Source organism: Chrysochloris asiatica, unplaced genomic scaffold (genome assembly GCF_000296735.1).
Source record: "Chrysochloris asiatica unplaced genomic scaffold, ChrAsi1.0 scaffold00211, whole genome shotgun sequence".
Taxonomy (NCBI): domain Eukaryota; kingdom Metazoa; phylum Chordata; class Mammalia; order Afrosoricida; family Chrysochloridae; genus Chrysochloris; species Chrysochloris asiatica.
In genome coordinates, this window is record NW_006408729.1 from 268,765 (window position 1) to 276,314 (window position 7,550).

The window sequence follows — 7,550 nt, forward strand, 5'->3', positions numbered from 1 at the left end:
CTGGGCCTGGGTTTTTGTTGGTTGGCAGTTTTTTGATGACCTGGTCAATTTCTTCTTTTGTTATGGGTTTGTTCAAGTTTTCTACTCCAGCCTGAGTAAGTTTAGGTAAGTCGTATTTTTCTAGAAATATATCCATGTCATTCAAATTTTAGAATTTGTTGGACTACAGCTCTTTGTAGTATTCTGTTATTATTTTTTTTTTATTTCGTTTGGTTTTGTTGTAACTTTCCTTATATGGTTTCTAATTGATCGATACATCTTGATTGCATGTTTTATCAATTTCAGATTGAAGAAGTTGACAGAATTCTTCTATTAAATCCTCACTGACTATAGTGTTTGGTGTGTAAATTTGAATAATAGTGGTATTAACTGGTCCTTCCTGTAGGTGCATGTATATTATCTTATCACAGACAGCGTTGTACCTCATGACTGATCTGGATATTTTCTTTTGCATCATGAATGCAACACCATTCCTTTTCAATCTGTGAGTAGAGAAAAAAAAACACAAGCATTGTTTACAAATGAATCTATATGGTATTTTTTTTTTCCTTTGCAAACATTTAAAAATTAATCTCTTGAGGACACCTCAGATTAAGTAATCAAACCATGGATATACATTTGGGTGGCAGCTACAACTACAGTATCTGTAAGTATCTGTGGTGTTTTTTGACACTGATTTCATCATAAAAAATGGTGATAATATCCCATTATGTGCTAATTTTTCTCTATTTCCACAGATTAAATCTCTATACAGTACAAAACTAATATGGTTTTCCTAATTTTCCAATAAGTCTTAAGTCTGTGGATGAATCGTATTTGCTTTCTTGCTTATCTAGTGCCTTTGTAACACAAATATCATCAGTGGGTGATTTTAAAGATGAAGATTTTATTTTTGTTCAGTTTAGAAGGCTATAAATATGAATTCATGTCATAGACTATGGAGGAAGGCTCTTTCTGTGTTGGCTCTAGAGGAAGATCCTTGTTTCAACACCTGTATCCCTGATAGTCCTTGGTTCCTTGGTGATCTCCATGAGGCATTAATGTACTGTGCTTTCAGTCACCATGTCTATATGCTCTATGTTAAACAGAAATTATCAGATTTTGAACAAACACTATAATGATATGGAAGTCCTGGTGTGACACTGTGGGTTGATGTGTCAGACTGCAAAGACATTTGAACTGCAAGATCAGTGGTTCAAGCTCACCAGCTGCTCTTCAGAAACCCTATGCAGGGTTGCTATGGGTCGCAATTGACTCAATGGCACTTAACAACAAAAACAACAATAATGATATGACCTCATAAACATAACAAAGAGAACTCTATGCCCAAATAGGATTGTATCCACAGGTAGAAGCATTAGGATTCCAATATGGAGTTTGGGAAGGCCCAACTCAATCCATAACATCAAACTTCCATGGTGGTAGTGGTGATTGTGTGCCATGGAGTTGATTCCAACTCACAGTACACACTGTATAGAATTTCTGAGGATGTAAATCTTTAAGGTAGCATAAAGTCTCATCTTTCTCCTGAGAAGTCACTGGTAAATTCTAACTGCTGCTCTTGAGTTTACCAGCCAAACTCCTAATTCAATATGCTACCAGGCTTCCTTCAGCCCTTAAAATGCATCAGGTACAGTTCCACATGCTTTACATATACACTATTGTTGCTGTTGTTAGGTGCAATCCAGAAGATACTGACTCATAACAACCTTATGCAGAACAGAATGAAATTCTGCCCAGGATTGCATCAACCTCACAATTCCTTCCATGCATGAGATCATTACTGTTGCCACTATGCCAGTCAGTCTCATTGGGTGCCTTCCTTTTTTTCTCCAACCCTTCACTTTATCAAATGTAATAACCTTCTCAAGGGACTTGTTCCTTCTTACAATATGTCAGAACTATGAGAGATGAATTCTGGCCATCCTGGCTTCCAGGGAACATTCTGGTTGCACTTCTTCCAACACAGATTGGTTTGTTCTTTTTGCAGTCCATGGTACATTTAATATTCTCCTACAACACTGTAACTTAAATACAACAATTCTTTTATAGTCTTCCTTATTCACGGTCCAACTATCACATGTATATGAGGTTATTGAAAATACCGTGGCTTAAGTAAGATGCACCTTAGGTCTCAAACTGACATCTTTGCTCTTCAACACTTTAAATAGGTCTTGTGAGTAAGATTTGGCTAATTAAATACATCATTTAAATTACTGACTGCTGCTACCATGAGTGTTGATGGTTGATCACAGCAAAATGAAGTCTTTGACAACTTCATTTTTTTTATTTTTTATTTATATGAATGATGATTATTAGTCCAGTTGTGAGGATTTCTGTTTTCTTTATGTTGAGGTTCAACCCATACCGAAGGTTGTGTTCTTTGATCATTATCAGTAAGTATTTTAAGTCCTCTTCACCATAAGCAAGTAAGGATATATCATCTGTATATGGCAGGTTGTTAATAACCTTCCTCCAATCCTGATGCCACTTTTTTCTTCATAATCCAGTTTCTCTGATTATGTGCTCAGCATACAGTAGATTGAAGCAGTATGGTGAAAAAATACAAACCTGGCACACACCCTGGATCCTTTTCAATCATTCAATGTTCCCTTGTTCTGTTCAAACAACTGCCTCTTGGTTTATGCACAGGTTTCTCATGAGCACAATTAAGTGCGTATTCCAGAATACTCATTCTCCACAATGTTGTCCATAGCTTCTCCTGATCCACACAATCAAAAGCCTTTGCATAATCAATAAAACACAGTTAAACAACTTACTGGTATTCTCTGCTTTCAGCCAAGATCCATCTGACATCCATAATAATATCCCTCATTCTACACCCTCCTCTGAATCTGGCTTAAACCACAGGCAGTTCTCTGTAGATGTACATTTGGAGCAAAATTTTACTTGCATCAGATATTAATGATATTGTCTGATGATTTCCAAATTCTGTTGAGTCACTTCTCTTTTGAATGGGCACACATATCTCCTTTAATCAGTTGGCCACGTAGTAGTTGTCTTCCAAATTTCTTAGTATAGATGAGAGTGCCTCCAGTGTTTTATCAGTTGGTTGAAAGATTTCAATTTGTATTCCATCAATTATCTGATCTGTGTCCCTTGCCAATGCCTTTAATGCACCTTTGACTTCTTCCTTACTAATAGCGACCCTATATAGGGTTTCTGAGAAGTAGCTGGTAAACTTGAACCTTGCATTTTGAACCAACTTTGCAGTCCAGTATAGAATCCTTAAATATTACAAGTCAAGGCTTGAATTTTCTCTTCAATTATTTCAACTTTATAAATGTTGAGTGTGTTCTTCCCTTTTGGTTTTTTAACCAAAATGCATTATTTTTGTTCTTGGTGTCTAGTGCCATTGAGTCTGTTCCAAACCATGGACCCTCTATAGGGTTTCCAAGGAGCATCTGGTGAGCTTGAACTGCTGATCTTGGAGTTCAAATCGACTTTGTAATCTAGTACATTGACTCAGAGTGCCACACCAGGACTTCTGCATTATTACTTTCTCCAAACTACACACATTAAGATTTAACAGTTTAAGAAACAAGATCATACACTGGATTTGAAACTGAAATAGTGTGCATATTTATGATGGACCAAATTATTAGTCATACAGTTTGTCTCTGGAAGAAAATAGCTGTCTGATAGCAGAATATGGGAAAATAGATGGTAGACCCATTCTGAGAATTGTAAAATGAGGTGGTGCAAGGGAGCCGCCCACCCAGACCTCTCCTCTGGCTGCTCTTTCTGCCTCCTCCCCACCTCAAGCTCCCATCTGCCCTTCCTTCCTGCTCCTCTGGTGCATGATGGAAACATGCACCACAGCTGCATCAGCCCAGCTCTCTCTGAAACAGCTATCAAGTGGGAATCCTGTATATGAAAAATTCTATAGACAGGTTGATACTGGAAATGCTGAAAGGTTGTTGGCTTCTGATGCTGATGATTTTCTGCAAAAAATTAGGACTCCCAGACTTGATACTTGGAAGGATTTGGGATTTAGTGGACATAGAAGGCAAAGGTATTCTGAACAAACAAGAATTCTTTGTTGTCTTGCATTTGGTGGTGTGTGCCTAGAATGGACTGAATATTTCACTGAGTAGTTTGAACCTGCCTGTTCTTCCACCAAGATTTCATAAGACCTGTAGTCCTTTACTCAGTGCAACTTCTGCAGAACTCCCATGGGTTGTAAAATCTGAAGATAATGTCAAAGATGATGAAATTTTTGATAGTTTAAGCCTAGTGAATGGATTTTTATCTGGGAATAAAAATGAAACCAGTGTTACTCAACTCTAAGTTACCTGTGGATATCCTTGGAAGAATTTGGGAGATGGGTGATATTGACCATATGGGATGCTTGACAGAGTTGAGTTTGCAGTTGCCATGTTCTTGGTGTACGACACACTGGAAAAAGAACCTGTGCCAATGCCCTTGCCTCCAGGCTTGGTGCTACCTTCTAAGAGAAAAGCAGTCAGTATAGCAGACTCAATGTGATTGATCCTTTCTTTGGCACCAGTAAAGGAACCTTACCACTCCTTGCCACCTTTAGGCATTTTACTTACCAAAAGTTCATTAAGACAGTGGGTTGTATCCCCAGCAGAAAGCTAAATTTGGTGATGTCTTTCTGAAAAATGATAAGGATACGGATGGATTTGTATCTGAATTGGAGGTCCAGGAACTCTTCCTGAAGATAGGTTTACCTTCTACTTTACTATCCCATATTTCGGGATTATGTGACATGAAAGACTCTGGGAAACTTTCAAAGGATCAGTGTGTCTTGACTTTTCATTTAATCAATCAGAAGTTAATAAAAGGCATCGATCTTTCTCAGAGTCTTATTCCTGAGATGATCCTACCATCAGACAGGGCCAGTTTACAAAAGAACATCATAGGACTCTTAGGCCCTGTCTATGGCCTCTCCAATTAGGAGACCCCAAAAAGATTATCAGGACTCGAGTTTGATGCAACAGCAAGAGTTTTATTGTTTATTTCCCAGCGCTTTGGGGTCCACCCTCACATAGACTCCTAAAACCAGGAGCTGAAGGTGACCCCGCATTGTTTTACATACCAGTTTTTATAAGGTTTTAGGGGGCATAATTGTACAGCACTATAGATACAGTTTCTGATTGGTTAGATATTCTTACTCTATACCTTTATTGGTCTTGGCATGAAGCAAGCTTTTTGACCTATAAGCTGATTGGCTTTGGCAAGGGATAAAACAGTTAATTGCAAGTGTGTGGTTGGAATATTCCCATCTGTCTGGGTCAGCCTGACCGTTATGAGTTTCTCAAGGATTATTTTGACATTGAGGTTTTGAGGGCTGGCCGATTGACCTTGTCTCTGGAGGGAACTAAAAACTGAGGCCTTGTCTACCCAAAATGTTTCCTGAAGCCTGACTAAAGTTTAGTCAAGTGATCTCTAGTTAGGCATGATCAGTTGGGTCCTTACAGGACCAAGTCCTGTTGCAGATTTCTCTGCAATTAAGAAGCTAGATACCCTTAACAATGAAATAGTTGAACTACAGAGGGGAAAGAATAATGTGGAACAGGACCTTAAGGAGAAAGAAGATACTATTAAACAAAGGACATGTGAGGTTCAGGATCTTCAAGATGAAGTTCAAAGAGAGAACGCTAATCTGCAAAAACTACAGGTTCAGAAATAGCAAGTACAGGAACTCCTTGATGAACTGGATGAACAGGAAAGCCCAACTGGAGGAGCAGCTGAGGAAGTCCAGCTGATTTCTTCTCTGAAAGTTGAATTAACCAATCAAGAAGAAATAGCAAAAGTCAGAGAAGAGCTGAGCTACCTTCAGCAAGAAAGTGTAGAATAAGAGGAGAATGTGGAGTCAGGGAAGGCTCATTTGGAACCTCTTCAGCAGCATATACAAGATTCACAACAGGAAATCAGTTCAATGCAAATGAAACTAATGGAAATGAAGGAGTTGGAAAATCATAATCATCTATTAAATTGGTGCAGTAGTCCACACAGCATTCCTGAAAATAGTGCAACAGATTATTGCAGCCTCAGCACCAGCAGCAGTTAGAAAACCAACCTTAATGAGCAGGCTAAGGGCCAGAGCAACCTAGAGTATGAGCCCATACACCAGAAATCCCCAGCAAGAAATAATGCTGAAATACCACCTGCTGGTAGAACTGATGAAAAAGAAGTGTTGGCTGTGGCTATTAATGAACTAGATTGTTCTGAATTTGACAATGACAAGCACTCAAAAGAGGAAGATCCATTTAATGTAGAATCAAGCTCACTGATAGATCCAGCTGCAGATACAAACTTGGATTTTTTCCAGTCTGATCTTTTTGTTGGTAGTGATTCTTTCAAAGATGATCCTTTTGGGAAAATTGACTCATTTGGAGGTGATCCTTTCAAAGGTTCAGATCCATTTGTATCTGATTGTTTCTTCAAGTAATATACGACTGATCCTTTGCCACTGCAAGTATTGATCCTTTCAGTGCAGCCAGCAATAACAGTAAGACATAGGTGGAAACATTGAAGAACAATGATCCCTTTGCTCCTGGTGGGACCATTGTTGTTGCAGCAAGCAATTCAACCATACACCCATTTGTTTCTGTTTTTGGAAATGAATCATTTGGAGATGGATTTGCTGACTTCAGCACATCATCAAAGGTCATCAGTGAGGATCCATTTAATTCTGCCACATTAAATTTTGTGATCAATGTGGTCACTACAAAAAATATGTTTGAGGAAACATCATTTAAAACTGAAGATATGCCCCCAGCACTTGCACCAAAGATTGGAACTCCAACAAGAATTTACCTACCACCACCTTGGAAAAGACATATCAACAAATTGGATTCTTCTCATCCCTTTAAACTAAAAGATCCATTTCAGCCTTTTGCAGGTAATGATCACCCCAAATAAAAAGATCCTGATACATTTTACTATCCATTCATGTCTTCTACTACTACCTCTACCAATAAAGAGGCTGACCCAAGCATCTTGAAAATTTCAGTGCTTATCCTTCTGAAGAAGGATTGAATTGAAGGTATGATTGAATAGGCCAAGAGGGAAAGTGAGAGAGAGGAAGAACAGAGATTTGCTCTACTGATCAGCAAGAGCAAGAAGACTGAGAACATGCTATTGTACTCAGCAATTCTGAGATATCAGAAGCATGAAGAATTCGCACATCCTATGGCAACAATACTCTTCATTCTGAATACTAAAGTTATTTATAATGTGTATCAAAACTACCTATGAACATGGGGATACAAAAGAGTTGAGATTCCTGTAAATGTAACAAAAGTTTTGTTTTGTTTTTTTGTTTTGTTTCACTCCGTTTCAGATTTGTTACCTGCCCCCTTCCCCCAGTAGAAGTAGTAACCCAGTGAGACTGACTTCACATAGACCCCTGTTCTGTTGTGCACTTATTGTGATCTTTTGCCTGTCTGTGCTACAGCACCCAAGCTTCTGCCTTCTGGAATATAAATAGTTTCATCCCTGTGCTATGCTTCTTCTGTGATTATTCTGATAATAGCCAGTGGGAATCTTGAAATCTGAAG

The 7,550-nt window shown here is 38.5% G+C and overlaps 1 pseudogene; it reads left to right on the forward strand.

The window, feature by feature from the left end:
- The first annotated feature begins 3,824 nt into the window (after positions 1-3,824).
- On the forward strand, positions 3,825-7,166 carry LOC102810541 (annotated as a pseudogene).
- Positions 7,167-7,550: the final 384 nt, after the last annotated feature.